This window comes from Octopus bimaculoides, chromosome 30 (genome assembly GCF_046866305.1).
Source record: "Octopus bimaculoides isolate indiv1 chromosome 30, ASM4686630v1, whole genome shotgun sequence".
NCBI lineage: Eukaryota > Metazoa > Mollusca > Cephalopoda > Octopoda > Octopodidae > Octopus > Octopus bimaculoides.
Window position 1 is genome coordinate 14,828,079 of NC_142957.1, and position 18,409 is coordinate 14,846,487.

Sequence of the window (18,409 nt, forward strand, 5' to 3'; positions counted from 1 at the left end):
TGAGATGATTCACTAGACTCTTGAATCTGGGGCCCTAGCAAGGCTGCGGTCCAGTGACTAAAGTTAGTGCGTGTGCGCGCGTGTGTGTGTGTGTGTGTGTGTGTGTGTGTATTATATACTCAGGCGTGGCTGTGTGATTAAGAAGCTTGTTTCTCAATCACGTGGTTTTGGGTTCAGTCCCACTGTCAGGTGCCTTGGACAAGTGTCTTCTACAAAAGCCTCTGGACCGATCAAAGCCTTGCGAATGGATTTTGTTGATTGAAACGGGAAAGAAACCCGTCTTGCGCGCGCGTGTGTGTGTGTGTGTGTGTGTGTGTAGATGTGTAAATGTATGTGTTTGTGTGTGTGTGCGCCCTTGTCTAGTGATCATGTGATGTTTGTAAATGAGCATCACCGTCATACAGGTGATGTTGTTGGTTTCCGATCTTCCGTGGAAAAACATGTTAAGCTATAGGGAAATATTACCCTTCCTTCGAGCAGGTAAAGGTTGGCAACAGAAAGAGCATCCAGTTGATTAAAAATCTGTTTCGACGATTTCTGTCTGAATTGTGTGAGCATTGGGGGGGAAAAAAATAATAATAAAAGTGGGTGCTAAATTGTGATGAGAAGCCCCGCAGATTGCACACCAACGTCAAGTGATCGGGAGTAAAGTACCTCAACTTGAGTATAGTACCCGTCATAGAAAAACACCCAACAAACAAAAAAAAAACCCCACAAACATGTATACCCGCGGACGTCACTTAGCTACCCGAAAACATGCCCTTTTTGTCTCTCCTTTTGTTGTTTTTTCATTTGACATTTTTAAGGAATTTTTTCCCGTCACCCCTTCTCCTCTCATTAAGCTTTATCGTATTCAATAGGCTTTTGTTGTTACCGCTGGTGTTTTTGTGATTATTTCAATTTAACCTTTCAAAAGAGAGACGGAGAGAGAGAGAGAGGGGAAGACATAGGCAGACGGATCATACTATTTTAGTTGTCTAAACTCCATAAATAAATGCGCCCTTTTAAATAAAGCCTAGCCAGGCTCATGGGCCCGGTTTCCCGGTTTCAATGGCGTATGTGTTCCCCAGCTGGACGGGACGCCAGTCCATCGCAGCGTTACTCATTTTTTGCCAGCGGAGTGGACTGGAGCAACGGTGAAAACGAAGTGTTTTGCTCAAGAACACGACGCGTCGCCCGGTCCAGGAATCGAAACCACAATCTTACGATCATGGTGCTGACACCCCTAACCACTAAGCCACGCGCCTCCACGTCACAACTGCATAGAGATGCGCTGAAGGGAATGAGATATCATAAAGTTCATTTATTCGTCCATTGATTCATTCAGTCAGGTATGTTTGTTATGTGTGACCAATACCTCACTAATGTTATTAACGCCAATAAGTGTGGCCTCCACATGGTCGACTGTCTGTTAGAAATAGCAGCCAAATCCACCATTACAGCTGCCAGCTGCGGCCACCACCTCAGACAACAGCTTTCATCTTCCTATTTGTTTCTTTCTTTATTTATTTCAGTTCTCTGTTGTATCACACATCCTAGGATGGTTTTGTTCTGTAGAAAGTTCCAGAAACATAACGCAGCCAATTTTTGTTTCTCTTTCTGAATTAAGCGGTTGCTAGGCACCTTGGTACACACACCACCTGCCATTTCCGGATAATCCTCTCTCATGGTTTAATGTAGACAATCCCCCCTCATGGTTTAATTTAGACAATCCTCCCCCTTCATGGTTTAATGTAGACAATCCCCCTCGTGCTTTAATGTAGACAATCCTCCCCCTTCATGGTTTAATGTAGATAATTCCAATAGAGCTGTATACATTGATCCTGCAAGGATGAAGGGTAAAGTTGATCTCACTAGGATTTGAACTTAAACTACTGAGAGCCATAACTGATGCCTCTATCACTCATGCTAATAACTGTTTCCTGAACAAAACACTTCGTTATTCCTATGATGAACTGGCGTCCCATTCAGTGAAGGTATATATTACACCACAGATTCTGGGAAACTGGCTTTATCAACCTGTGGGTCAGGGAGCACATGTTATCCTTTACCCATGCCAAATCTCTTCATTCAACACTACTTGTGAAAACCTGTTGGGGCAAGCGAAAGCGAAATTGTAATGGCACCTGTACCAGTAGATCACCGTCTGAGCGTGATCGTTGCCAGAGCACCAGCTGTCTGGCTTCCGTGCCAGGGGCACATAAATAGCGCCATTTGAGCATGATCGTTACCAACGTCCCATCCTCCTGGCATGTGAAAAGACATTTGAGCGAGTTCGTTGCCAGTGCTGCTGGACTGGCTCCTGTGCAGGTGGCACGTAAAATACACTGTTTTGAGCGTGGCTTTTGCCAGTACTGCCTGACTGGCCTTCGTGCGGGTGACACGTAAAAGCACCCACTACACTCTCTGAGTGGTTGGCGTTAGGAAGGGCATCCAGCTGTAGAAACTCTGCCAAATCAGATTGGAGCCTGGTGTAGCCATCTGGTTTCACCAGTCCTCAGTCAAATCGTCCAACCCATGCTAGCATGGAAAGCGGACGTTAAACGACAATGATGATGATGATGAAGATCGCCTCTGGAAGAACCCCATTTCTACCACTTGTATTCATGATTATACTCTTGTGGTCATCATCATCATCATCATCATCATCATCCTTTAATGTCTGTTTTCCATGCTGGCATGTGTACCTAACATTCATGACCATAGGTGAGTGAGGATAGACATGAAAACCAAATTGAAGATAGCAAGTTTCACTTCTTTTTTTACCAACCTCTTCTTAGGACCGGATGTTGACTCTGGAACATTACAGTATGTGCACCTGCAATTCCAGCTCCCAGTTCAGCTTCCTATCACTCTTGAATATGGCTCTAACATTCTTAAGCTTCTCTGCTTATCTTAATGCTGTTCCATTATCATGCACCCCTAAATACTAGCTGTTGAAATTAGGGCGCACCTAATATTCCCTTGAGTCTTTTATGCTACCAAATATGGTGGTCGATGCCATCAGACCATTTTCTTGACTGGTACTTTATTTTATCGAACATGAAAAGATGAAAGGCAAGCTGACCTTGTCACACATGCACTCGTAGACACACACACACACACATGTATCAACATGGGCCGCACAGAGGCAAAGTGGCTGAGTTCCTTTCGAGCGTTGGGCCTCAGGGAGGCAAAGTAGTTGAGTTCCTTTCGAGCATTGGGCCTCACGGAGGCAATGACCGAGACCTCTGGCATAATGTCATGCTTTTTTAAGCATTTTTTAAAACATCAAATGGCTATGGGGGGGGGGGGGGTCCACCAGAATAAAATAGTAATCAGAGGGGTCCATAGATAAATGGTTGAGAACCCCTGCTTTAGATGTATGTATTGGTATGTATTGCAAGAAACAGCTGGGTTTCTTTCTCTACCATTCTACATTGTTCAACCTACACAAGTTAATGTGTGAAAAACAAAATAGGAATTTTGAAAGAAGTTTCTATAAAACTAATTCTTAAACATCAAATGGCTATGGGGGTCCACCAGAATGAAATAGTAATCGAAGGGGTTCATTGATAAAAAATGGTTGAGAACTGATCTAACCAATGCCAGCATGAAAAAGAAAGTAAATATAAAAATAATATACCCCTGTGTAGTGTTCCACTTTTAGGATGCTATTATATGATATGAGTGTGACTTGGCTGTTGTTTCTTGCAGGTGAATGACCCTATGGAGATATGTTCATTAGCTTAGCATACATACAGCACTTTTTTGAGGGGGTGGCTTCACAAGATATTACACTCCACCTAAATTATTTTGGTAACAAGATATGGAGGAACAGATTACGAAATAGGGTGTTGAAGATTTGAGGAAATGGGCAGGAAAAGGGGTAGCTGGGAGTCCTAGATAGATATACCCCCCCCCCCCCCCGAAATGATTAGATTAAGTAGATGAGATATAATTTTTCTATTTGTGTGTGTGTGTGTATTAATAAATATATATTAATAAATGTCTATGAATATGAAACATACACACTTATCAAGATTTATATATATATATATATATATATATATATATATATATATATATATATGTATATATATATATATATATATATATATATATATATTACTTTGTTTGTTTGCTAAGAAGTGATAAGTTGCATAACTCACTTCATGAAAGTAGAGCATATTAAAAAAAAATAACTACATGTGTATAATATACATATCTATATATATATATATATATATATATATATCTATCTATCTATATATATATATATATAAAGTATATGTTTTATATTGGGGCAAGTGTAGCTGTTTTGTTAGAAGTTTGCTTCCCAAGCATATGGTTTTGGTTTCAGTCCCACTGCATGGCACCTTGCGAGAGTGTTTTCTACTATAGCTCTGGGCTCACCAGAGACCCTTTTGAGTGGATTTAGTTGACAGAACTGGAAAGAAGTCCATCACACATATATATATATATATATATATATATATGAAACGTCGAGTTAGAATAGAGGCAGCTGATGAATAATTCCAAGTGGCTTTCTGTTTTCCTATGTGTTCGTTCCGTTGTCTGTAGTTCATTGTTCTAACATCCTGTACCCTGATATGTATCTATATACACATGTAGATGAAAGTATATACATATATGTGTGTATACATGCATATATATTTTTTGTATTATATATATATATATATATATATACCAGTCCTCAGTCAAATCGTCCAACCCATGCTAGCTTGGAAAGCGGACGTTAAACGATGATGATGATATATATATAATATAGGATAAAATCTTTATAAGAATTTATCAAGTAGTCAGCGTGAAAAAACCCCATAAGGAAAAAACCCATCGTTTTTTTCCATAAATATATATAATTTATATAAGGGCATTAACTATATAGTAATGCCACATGCTTAGATGGACTAAATAAGTCAAAAACTACAAAAAAATAAGCACATATTTACCGAAAGCGAGGAAATGCAACTTTAAAAAATTAACCTCCTAAAAACATTTAACTTAACGGCAAACCACTGGTTTCATAATTAATGCAGCAATGAAGTAAGCTGCATCTTTTATTCATCAGTGCACGTATGGTCGAGACACATAAAAAATAAACAAAAATCAACATACCCCGATGTACCCAACAAAGTACGATGACTTCTGTTCATCCTTATATATCCGTGAAAGAGGCTTTCGGTAAATATGTGCTTATTTTTTGGTAGTTTTGACTTATTTAGTCCCTCTAAGCGTGTGGCATTACTATATAGTAATGCCCTTATATAAATTATATATATATATATATATATATATATATTTTTTCCACCTCCTCCTCATCATCAGAAACTGAAAGAAGCCAGTCATATATGTGTGTGTGTTTTTCCCCCCACCATCGCTTGACAATTATTCTTGGTGTGTTTGCGTCCCCGTAACTTAGCGGTTTGGCAAGAGACTGATAGATTAAGTACTAGGCTTACAAAGAATAAGTCCTGGGGTTGATTTTCTCAACTAAAGGCAGTGCTGGAAACAGGTAAGGAGTGGCGACAGGAAGGGCATCTGGCTGTAGAAAATTTGCCTCATTAAATTCTGTCCATGCATATGAGAATGGATGTTAACCTTTAGCACGCAGAAGGTGCATTATGTCACTGTAAGAGTTTTCTTCCTTGTAGCTGCAGGCAACATGGTTCACCTTCAGCATGCTAAAGATTAAAATGGTAATGGGGATAAGTTTTGGTCAGGTGACTCATTATAGAGATGCGTTGGAGAGGTTGTGAGAAGGGAGTTGGTGAAGATGTCCCCAAACGAAGGACTTAGTCTGAATGCTTGGGAGAAGGTGGTGTTAAACTGGGTACCAGCTTAAGTCCACTACTCATGTGGGCCATGACAGGACTTGGGCTTTGAACATGAAGGGCTAGAAGAAATACCAAAAGGCATTCAGTCTTGCAGCTCTTCCAATCAACCACCTTGGACTGATACTTTTGTGAAGGTAAAAATTGACCCTGCTAGGATCTGAACTCGAGCACAGAACACAGGAAATAGATACTGCGAAGCACTCTGGTTGATGGTCAAACAGCACTGGGCTGGGAATGAAATTTGCGGAGCGAGTGCAAAGCCAGACCCCAAAAGTTTTACAAAGTCTTGCCTTTTTTTAAAAAATTTTTTTTTTATTATCTATTTTTGATTTTCATGAAGAAACTTGACTTTGAGCTATTTTTTAAAGAACATTTTTCAGAAAAGTAAGTAGGAGTGCAAATTTTTGATTTTTGCCCCCCACAAAAATTCTAGAGGGTGTGCTCACATCCTCTGCTCCCAGAATCATGTCTAACAGCGCTGCCAGTTTGGTCTGTATGTAAAGTGGTTGCTGTTAGGAAGGATATCTGGCCATAGAAACCATGCTGAAGCAGACGTTAGAATCTAGTGTCATTCTATGACTTAGTCCTTTTGAACGTTACGGACTATGGTTAGCACGGAAGACGGATCATCATCATCATCATCATCGTTTAACGTCCGCTTTCCATGCTAGCATGGGTTGGATGATTTGACTGAGGACTGGTGAAACCAGATGGCTGCACCAGGCTCCAATCTAAATTTGGCAGAGTTTCTACAGCTGGATGCCCTTCCTAACGCCAACCACTCAGAGAGTGTAGTGGGTGCTTTTACGTGTCACCCGCACAAAGGCCAGTCAGGCGGTACTGGCAACGGCCACAAAGACAGATATTATGTGATATTAAATGATATCATCGTCGTCATCCAAGTTCTCTTAACTGATGCAGCCAGTCGTTGGGATGCTATGCTAGATGCTTTTGTAGTTGGCTGTGGTCACTGGTCTCTGGTCTCTTTGTCATGCGTAGAACAGTGGCAGCACTGTGACCTGACAATGATTGGCAAAGCATCAATCTGTTTCTCCGATATAAAGTGTGTCACACAGTGTGAATATGATACAATATACATAAGGTTAGACGATGTGCAACAGAAATTTTTAGGTAATACGATACTGTGACTTGATATCAGTGACGGTTGTAGTGTTGTTAATGTAGGGGCAGGTGTTGCGTTGCCGGAAAACAAATTTAAAAATGCCTGGTTGTGTAGGACTGGGCGCCAAGGAGATAGATAGATAGGTGGATGGATGGATGGATGGATGGATGGACAGAGACAGATAGATGGATGGATGGATAGATATATGGATAAACAGATAGATAGATAGATATAGGTAGATAGACAGATAGATAAATAGATATAGGTAGATAGACATGACAGACAGATAGATTGATAGATAGACAGATAGATAGATGGATGGACATATAGACAGATACATAGACATGTGTGTGTGTATATACATGTGTGTATATATATATGTGTGTGTATATATATGTGTGTGTGTGTATATATATATATATATATATATATATATATATATATATAGTTTTAGGGAAAATAACCAATTTTCAAGAACTCATCGATGAAAATCCACTATCACATATAGAAAAATTAATAATTAAAATAAAATTGTAACCTTCTCATCAGGGAAAGCATGGGAATCATCTTAAACGTAAGACATTATGACCGATTATGAAAACAATAGATGGATAAGGCTATGACTTGATTCATTTGAAAAAAAAACGTTTTTTTCAAATGAATCAAGTCATAACCTTATCCATCTATTGTTTTCATAATCGGTCATAATGTCTTACGTTTAAGATGATTCCCATGCTTTCCCTGATGAGAAGGTTACAATTTTAATATCAAAGATCCCTATGGATCACACAAGTTGTAATCCTTTGAAACATATGTAGGAATAAAGTATGCAATTATAACATGCGTTTTCTCCAATCCTTAAATTCTTATATATATATATATATATATATATACACACACATTTTTAGAATAAGAAGCAGGAAAGGATGAATTCCAGTAGTAATTATCAATTGTACTCTACAGCTGTTTCAATAGATTAAAAACGCATACCACCTCAATTGACAGACATATTCATTTTAAAAGTGATGAGTTATCTTTTCTTTAGGGTAAAAAAAAAAAATGAATGCTTGAAAAAAACAAAAGAACAAGAAACGATTTTTTAGCGTGATGCTTTAGATGCATGCAAGTTTATTCTGTCAATATTATATTGTTATATAATGTATTAGAGTTTAACGATGTGTTATTAATTAAACTCTTAATTGCTGTAGCTATATTATCTGATGTTTATGCATGAATTCACTGTAAATATATATATATATATATATATATATATATATATATATATATATATATATATACATACACACACACACACATATATATATATAATTATATATATATGTGTGTATATATGTCTATGTGTGTGTATATATGTCTATGTGTGTGTGTGTATATATATATGTCTGTGTGTGTGTGTATATATATATCTATGTGTGTGTGTGTATATATGTCTGTGTGTGTATATATATGTCTGTGTGTGTGTATATATGTGTCTGTGTGTGTGTGTATATATGTCAGTGTGTGTGTGTGTGTGTGTGTGTATATATGTCTGTATGTGTATATTTATGTATATATGGGTGGGTGTGTTTGTTTATATTTGTTCTGTCATCCCATGATGGTTGTAAGCAATTGTCATCCACATTCAAGTAATGTTATTCATTTCCAATCTTCTGTGAAAACAAGTCGCACCTTAGGAAAATATTATATTGCTTGGAAACAGCTGAGGGTTTGGTGACACCCACACACACACACGCGGATGGATTCTTTTACTCTTTTACTTGTTTCAGTCATTTGACTGCGGCCATGTTGGAGCAACACCTTTAGTCGAGCAAATCGACCCCGGGAATTATTCTTTGTAAGCCTAGTATTTATTCTATCGGTCTTATTTGCCGAACCGCTAAGTTACGGGGACATAAACACACCAGCATCGGTTGTCAAGCGATGTTGGGGGGACAAACACAGGCACACATACATACACACACACACACATATATATATGGCGTTAGGAAGGGCATCCAGCTGTAGAAACTCTGCCAAATCAGATTGGAGCCTGGTGCAGCCATCTGGTTTCACCAGTCCTCAGTCAAATCGTCCAACCCATGCTAGCATGGAAAGAGGGACGTTAAATGATGATGATGATGATGATGATATACATATATATATATATATATATATAAAACTATAAAACATACTTGGAAGAGGATGCGTAGCATTCAATCATATAATAATATAAATTATATATATATATATGCATATATACATACGTATGTGTACATACATCTACAGGTATGTATATATGCACATGTGGGCACTGGATCATATGTGCCTACATATGCATATATACAAACGTGTAGATGTAAGTATGTACATATATTTATGTATATATATGCATATGTAACCTCGTGGGCATCGGTACCATTTTCCTCTTTCTCCGTTCTTCCATTCTCCGAACTTTCCATCTTTCCGACGAAGGGCTACGCCCGAAACGTCATACACTCTCTCTTTCCTTTCCCGAGCGTCCAATAACACTATCCGTATCACGTCCTCACTTTGTTGTTTTTTTGTTATTGTTTTTCTGTTATTCTTTGTAAGCCTAGTACTTATTCTATCGGTCTCTTTTGCCGAACCGCTAAGTGACGGGGACATAAACACACCAGCATCAGTTGTCAAGCAATACTAGGGGGACAAACACAGACACACAAACGCACATATATATATATATATATATATATATATATATATATATACATATATACGACGGGCTTCTTTCAGTTTCCATCTACCAAATCCACTCACAAGGCTTTGGTCGGCCCGAGGCTACAGTAGAAGACACTTGCCCAAGATGCCACGCAGTGGGACTGAACCCAGAACTATGTGGTTGGTAAGCAAGCTACTTACCACATAGCCACTCCTGCGCCTATATATATATATATATATATATATATATATATATATATACATATACATAATTTATATTATACATATATATATCTTGCTCTATTTAAAAATTGACATCTGCTTATTGTTCTAATGTGTTGTGTATTTGTAAAGATAACCCGAAATAACCTCACTCACGCTCTCACTCACACTCATGTTTGGTGTTTTGCTGCTTTTGTTCCTCACTGAGCTGCCTTTGCATCCTTAGTAATGACCACTTTCGAGGGTAGAATGGCATTCGAAGGGGGTGGAGAAGATCATTTCAAACGTGTGACCCCCTTAACCGTAGATAGTATCCCCCCCCCCCGCAGCAACTTCCATATAATGAAACACTTCCAAATAACCACCACCACCACCACCACCAACAACAACAACAGCAACACCATCATCATCGCCCCCTCCTTCCCCATCTGTCCCTTCATTATCTCCACCACTGCTAATAACAGTATTGCCACCTCTTGTCACCCTCCCCCCCCACGGCTATTGGCAGTCCTGTGATAACCACCCTCCCTTTCACCACCACCACCACCACGTATAAGTCTCACCTGTATTATCACCTAATGCACTTCTGCATCACCACCACCGCCACGACCACCAAGGACAACAATGACTGATGACCAAATCTTACCTGCGTTATATCATCACCTACACCCCACCCCACAGTGCTGGTGATGACGACGACGATGATGATGATGATGATGACGACGACGACCTGACCCAGTGTCTTACCTTCTTGAATTTCTCCACCACCAACTCTGCCATCTCCAACCAACCAACCACCACCACCGTATTATCACCGCCATCACCGCTGCCGCCACCACCACCATTCACCGCCACCACCACCATTCATCGCCACCACCACCGCTACCACTGCCATCACCACAAGTATCAACACCATTTACCACCACCACCACCACCACCACCACCATCACTATCAGCATTACCACCGCCTCCACCTCTACCAGCATCACTGCCACAACCCGCCACCGCCACTACCATCACCATTCTAAACTACCGTTACTACCATCATCACAACCCTCCCTCCCCATCACCGCCAATGTATAATATAGATGGCGCCCTCCACCCCCAACTGTTGCTTCCACAATCCCCACCACGAACAGTATTCTTTCTCTCTCTCTCTCTCTCTCTCTTCACCCTGATCACTACTACTGCACAGATTCTCTTCTCCTCCCCTCCACCCCCCCACAGCCAATATCACTGCTATCCCAGTGTAAAACAGGTCCACCACCACCACCACCATGACGACGACTGTTCCGTGCGTCATTGTAACTCCTTTGTTTTTAATCTGTTTTCAAGTCCTCTGCCTCTCTCCTCCCCCTCTCACCCTACATGTACTCCTCGCCTTTGTTCTTCCTTGCTTCTCACCTTTATTCTCCCTTGCGCTTCGCTTCTCTTCTCGCTCGCTCGCTCTCTTTGCCTGTGTTTATCTCCCCCTCTCTCTCTCTCTCTCTACGTTCTACGTCACTCTTTGTCTCCTCCATTCTCCCCTTCTCCCTTCTCCATCTTTCTCATTGTCTTTTCTCTGATATTTCTCCCATCATAAGCCTACCTGACTCAACAACACTCCCAGGGCCTTCACACCCACCTGTTGTTGCTCAATCAACAAGTCCCACATCCCATCAACCGCAGACCTTACAGCTCTGACTTCATCTTTTATTATTTTTATATTTTTTTTTTGAAGGAGTTGCACCCCACTACTTAGTTACAGGGATGTAAACACACCAACACTGGTTGTCAAACTGTCCAACCCATGCCAGCATGGACAACAGACGTAAAATGATGATGATAAGTACAAAACTTCAAAAGAGATTAAACAAACAGTGTATTAAGTTTATGCTAAGGAAAAATAAAAGGGAAAGTTTGTTTTACATTTTGAGCATATGCTCTTCTGCAGAAAGAAAAGATAAGGAGAGAAAAAAAGTGGAGGGAGAGAGACTAGAACGTCTCTCAGCTAGATGGTCACTCTACATGTGTGTGTGTGTGTAAAATATCCAATATATATATTTTGATACACACACATCTTGGTAAATGTACTTATAAGGTGTGTGTGTGTGTATATATATATATGTATGTGCATACACACATTTGTCTACTTAATGTGTGTGCTTATTTTATTACACACACACACACACACACATAGATAATAAAAGCAGCTGTGTGTGTGTGTGTGTGTATTTGTGTCAGAGCAGGTAGGGTGGTGGAGTCACTCATTAGCTGATTGCTTTTGACGAAGTGCTGGATTAATGACCTTTCTTCTTAGTTTCTGTGTTTCTCTTGCTTTGTTTTTGTTTTTTTTTTCTCCATACAGGGCTACCATTATTTTGTTCACTGCCATGACCACCACCACCACCATCATCACCATCATCACTACCACCACCATCATTGTTATCATCATCATCATCATCACTACCACCACCATCATTGTTATCATCATCATCACTATCATCATCATCATCATCATCACTACCATCATCATCATCACTACCATCATCATCATCACTGATTCTTTTCATCATCATCACCAAAGTAACAGGCATTATCCCCACCACTGTCCCCATTCTTACTGTCATCATCACAACCAACATGGCCCTGCCTTTATTACCATTCTTACCTCCACCACCACCACCACCACCACCAGTTGCCAAACACTTACACCACCATCGTTACACAATCAGCCAACCCCCCCCCCCCCTTCCCTCTATGTGGTCTTGTAGCCTGCTAGAAATGTTAGTCAAAGCCTTCTTGAACTTTGCATCTCTATCTTCTGAGGAACTGGATTGCCTTAAAGGGTGGGAGAAGTTCGGACAGGGTTGATTGGAAGCTGAACAACAAAGGAAAGCAGCAACGTTAGCAATACCACCACCACCACCACAACAACTACAACTATCATCCCCACCATCTCTACCACCACCACCACCATTACCACAACCACAATCATGCACACCACCACCATCACCAGTCAGCCTCCACCCAACCATCAACACCACCAACACAATCATCCCAACCATCACCACCCCCACCACTTCAACATCAAAACCACTACACCATTGCCATCCTTACAATAACATCAATTTAACCACCATCTGCAGCCTTGGCACTAACATCATCAACACCACCACTACATCTTTATCACAACCATTACACTGACACTACTTTAACAATGCTGTCACCACCACCACCACCACCACCACTTCCGCTGCCGCCACCACCACCACCACCACCACAGCTTTTCACTTTTTTGTTGCCAGACCTTCTATAAATAGCGTCCAGCTGTTACACACAATGATAGCAAAGATCTCCCCACCACCACCACCAGAGGCCACACAATGACTACCCCCACAGCAAAGGTGATGCTGGGGTTATTAAGAGCAGAGTTTACACAATGGCTAACACTAGGCGGAGAGAGAGACTGCCCTCACGGAGGTACAGGAAAGGATATTTATTACACCAAAGTGGTCATACTTATTCTTTGTAAGCCTAGCACTTATTCCTTCGGACTCTTTTGTAAACACACCGACGTCGGTTGTCAAGCAATGGGAAGGGGGTGTCAAACACAGAGACACAAACATATATATGTGTATGTGCATATATATATATATATATATATATATATATAATACAAAGAATATATATGCATGTATACACACATATATGTACATACTTACATCTACATGTGTATATAGATGCATATCAGAGTACAGGACATTAGAACAATGAGCTACAGACCACGGAACGAACACATAGGAAAACAGATAGCCACTTGGAATTAATCCTTCGTCAGCTGCCTCTATTCTAACTAGACGTTTCGAAGATAAGGCAGAACGTACTCTAGAATATATATATATATATATATATATATATATATATATAGCCAATTCAATTACACAAACGATTGAAATAAACTAAAAAAGCAAATATGAGGACGTGCGCAAGAAAAGTATTAGCTTGATGCTTGGAGAGAGTTTGATGTTTCAAGCATGGCTCTTTGTCGGAAAGGAGAAAGGGAATGGTCCAAAGGTGGAAAAGAAATTACAAATGTTACACACACACACATGTTCAAGCAATCATACAAACAGTAGGCTTCCTCACAATTTCCATCTGCTAAGTATTATCGACAAAGAGTTCATTGGCCTAGCGCTGTCATAAGCCACCCATACCTTCAACATGCTCCACGGTGGGACTGAACACAAACCCATTTGATTCCCAAGCAGGCTACTTAGTCACCTCCATCAAAATGATCATAGGTTGGCCAGCTCCCGTAGGGCCGACCTAGGGCTAAAGCACAACCACTGCCAAAGTTGGTAGCTTGCTTGCAGAATGCTTTGAAGGAAGTGAACGGAGGCGTTGGTTTGGTAGATTAGGTTGCCAAAATGTCTGAGTAGGTTGGAATTGGAAGAGATTTTAGTAAATCTGATAATGTTCAAGTAGATACATAAGATGCACATATTTATGTGTGTATGTGTGTGTGTCTGTGTATGTGTGTGTATGTGTGTGTGTGTGTATATATGCATATGTGTGTATGTATATGTGTATATATATATATATATATATATATATATATATATATATATATATATATATATATATACATGTATATGTGTATAAATGCATATATATATGTGTGTGTGTGTATGTACATATGTGTGTATATGCATGTGTGGATATGTATTTGTGTGTGTGTGTATAAATATAAGTATATATATATGCATGTGTGTGTATATAGATGTGTATGTATATATATGTATATATTTATATATGTGTGTGTGTGGCATGTTTGTTGTATAGTTAGCATTATATGTATCCCCTTTTATATGCAGTTGTATGTCTGTGTGTATGTAGAAAGAGAGGTATGCATATAACACCCACATAAAAAATACTTGTGTGCGGAGTGGGGGAGGGGAGAATTTTGAGGGAGAGATAAGAAACATATGTGAATGTGTGTATACAAACATATGTACACACACACACACATTTGACTTCATAAATCGGAGGCAAACTATATTTAATATATAGGGTTTATACTGTGTCTGTATCTATCTATTTATCTATCTATCTATATATATATATATATATATATATATATATATATATATAAGGGCATTACTATAGAAGAATGCCTCACGCTAAAACTACCATAATAAACACATTTTTACCGAACGTGAGGAGATAGCGTGAGGCATTCTTCTATAGTAATGCCCTTATATAAATATAAATAAATATATTCTAGTGGATATGATGGATTTTTTCCCCTATGAGTTTTTTCATGCTAACTACTTGATAAAATTCTTATAAAAGATTTTATCCTATTATTGAATTAATTATATATATATATATATATTTATATAAGGGCATTCCCTTATGAGGTTTTTTTCACGCTAGCTACTTGATAAATTCTTGTAAAAGAATTCGTCCTATTATTGAATATATATATATATATATATATATATATATATATATACACACACACACACACACACACAGACATCTATATGCACACACATACACTCACACACACACAAATCTATATATACACACATACATGTATCATCATCATCATTGTTTAACATCTACTTTCCATGCTGGCATGGGTTGGACGGTTTGACAGAGGGCTGGCAAGCCAGAAGGCTGCACCAGGCTCCAATCTGATCTGGCAAAGTTTCTACAACTTGACACCCATGCTAATGCCAACCACTCCAAGAGTGTAGTTGGTGCTTTTTACGTGCCACCGGCATGAGGGCCAGTCAGGCGGTACTGGCATCGATCACACTTGAATGTTGCTTTTTACGCGCCACCGACACAGGAGCCAGTCAGGCAACACTTGCAACGACTATGCTCGAATTGTGCTTTTTATGTGCCACCGGCATGAGAGCCAGTCAGCCACCACTGACAGCGACCACGCTCGAATGGTGGTTTTTACGTGCTACTGGCACATATGTATATGTATGTATGTGTGTATATATATATATATATATATATATATATATATATATATATATACACACACACATACACATATCTATATATACTCACACACAACTGAGACTGGAGTTTGGTGCAGCCCCTCAGCTTACCAGCCCTAGTAAAACCATCCAACCTATTCCAGCATGGACGATGGATGCTAAATGATAATGATGTTGATTTTATATATATATATATATGTATATATATATTTGACGAGATAAACCCAAGCCCTACAGCAGGCCCAGATGGACTTCCAGCAATTCTGTTAAAAACATACAAGAATGTGGACTTTGTGGACACTCTGTAAATACATACATACACACACACACACACACACAATGAAAAAGATAGACAGACAGACAGTAGTAAAATGTAAGTTTTTATGTGTATGTATGTATGCATACATTCATATATATGTATGTGTGTGTATATATATATGTATATATGTGTGTGTGTGTGTACATAGAGAGAGAAAGAGAAGTGAAACGGATGTTGTGTGTGTATGAGTGTATATTATATATATATTTATATATGTCTGTATGTATTCATAAAGAGAGTGTTGTGGTGGTGGTGGTGGTGGTGGCGGGGGGCGATGGCTATGTCTGTCATTGTAGGTAGTTTGGGTTGCAGTAGCTCCTCTTGTAATTAAACACACTGGAATGTCAACTATGTTCTTCTTTCAGCTGTTTCATTTGTCTTTTACATGTCTTCCTCTAGCCCCCAGTCACCACCACCACCACCACTCTTCCCCCCTCCCCCCCACCACCTTCTACAACAGGATGTCTTCCACTCCCCCACCAGCGCCACTGCAACCCCTTCCATTCTCTACTACATGATATCTACCTCTCACCGCCACCACCTAACAGAGCCACCGTCTCTATTCTCCACTACCGGCTGTTACTACTTTGGTTTTTTTTAATTTTGTTTTTTTTTCTTGTCTTTGTGTGTATTACATTTTTGCGTTGTTGCTGTTATTGTTGTGGTGTTGTGATGGGGGTGAGGTGGGGAGGGTGGGTGATTTTGATTTGACTTCCGTCCATGTTGAGGCACCAGTCAACATGGTGGAAGGCAATTACGTTGATTGCCATGTGGTTACAAAGACCCCTAACTTGTTACTTTAACATATGTCTTTGGGGCCCCGTGCCACTGTACAACACCACTTTCAAGAACTGTCTACTGTAGTTATAACTTCGCCATTTTCTTCCGGGGAGGGGGTACATTCTAGGTTGAAATTCCTCCAAGGTCAACTTTGCCTTTCTTTCTCTCAGGGTTGATTAAATAAGTACCAGTTGAGTACTGGGGCTCATGTAATAGACCAGCGACCAGCTCCTTCTCACAAAATTTAAGGCCTTCCGTCTTTACGTTCTGAGTTCAAATCCTGCCAAGGTCAACTTTGCCTTTCTTTCTCTCAGGGTTGATAAAATGCATGAAGCATAATTTCTATGACCTGAGCATAAAAAGTATGCTCTTGGATGTCTTATATGTGTTCCCATAAACACATATAAAATATCCAAGGATATATATTTTTTCCTCTCTGAAGAGGCTTAGGTCATGTAAATTTAATATTTACTGAGTATTAAATTGAAACAGCTGTAAGGAATGAGGATTATATTTGCTGCTAATAAATAAGCAATTATTAACTTTCCAATCTCCATTTTCTTTTTCTGCTTCTTCTTCTCATACACACACACACACACGCACGCACGCACACACACACACTGTAGGTAGGGTAAATTCCAGCTGTTTCTTCTTGAAGTACTTCTGCTTATTCTATTATCACAATCCAGTATGTAGTTACTGTCGCCGTTGTGTTGATGTAAGGCATGTATCAGAATTATTCGAATCTCTGTCTGAAGAGTATTTAATAGGAAATCTCTTGCTTGTCCATCTAACATGAAAGATTTTGCAATTCCTGATAACATTATGTCTTGTCTTATTGTGTTCTCATTTATCGTTTGTTTGTTTTTCTCACTGTCCTCTGTTGTGCTCATTGATTCTCAACAACGTTTTGCTGTTGACACCAATAAAACGAGCCATCTTATCATTAAAGGCACAGGATGTGGATTCCCAGCAGTGTGTTATGTCCCTGAGCAAGACACTTCATTTTCACATTGCTCCATTCCACTCAGCTGGCAAAAATGAGTAGTACCTGTATTTCAAAGGGGCCAGCCTTGTCGCATTCTATGTGCCCTGCTGAATCTCCCGGAGAACTACGTTAAGGGTACACATGTCTACGGCGTACTCAGTACCTGTATTTCAAAGGGCCAGCCTTGTCACACCCTGTGCCACGCTGAATCTCCCTGGGAACTACGTTAAGGGTACACATGTCTGTGGAGTGCTCAGCCACTTGCGCGTTAATTTCATGAGCAAAAATTCCTGGCTTTAAGGGAATATGTTGAATAAAATCATAACTAACTGATCCTCCTGTATTTTCTTTTACCCAAAGCCAGGAACTTCCCAGCACCTCCCTTGTGTATAATGTCATCGCAATGAATCCCCCACGGTGGCATGTCTCATCATTGTTTCCTTT

At 39.7% G+C, this 18,409-nt stretch overlaps 1 protein-coding gene across 1 annotated transcript in view; it reads left to right on the plus strand.

The window, feature by feature from the left end:
• LOC106873650 (uncharacterized) overlaps positions 1-18,409 on the plus strand; it is a 39,916-nt gene that overhangs the window by 741 nt on the left and 20,766 nt on the right. The gene's annotated exons all lie outside the window — the stretch shown is intronic.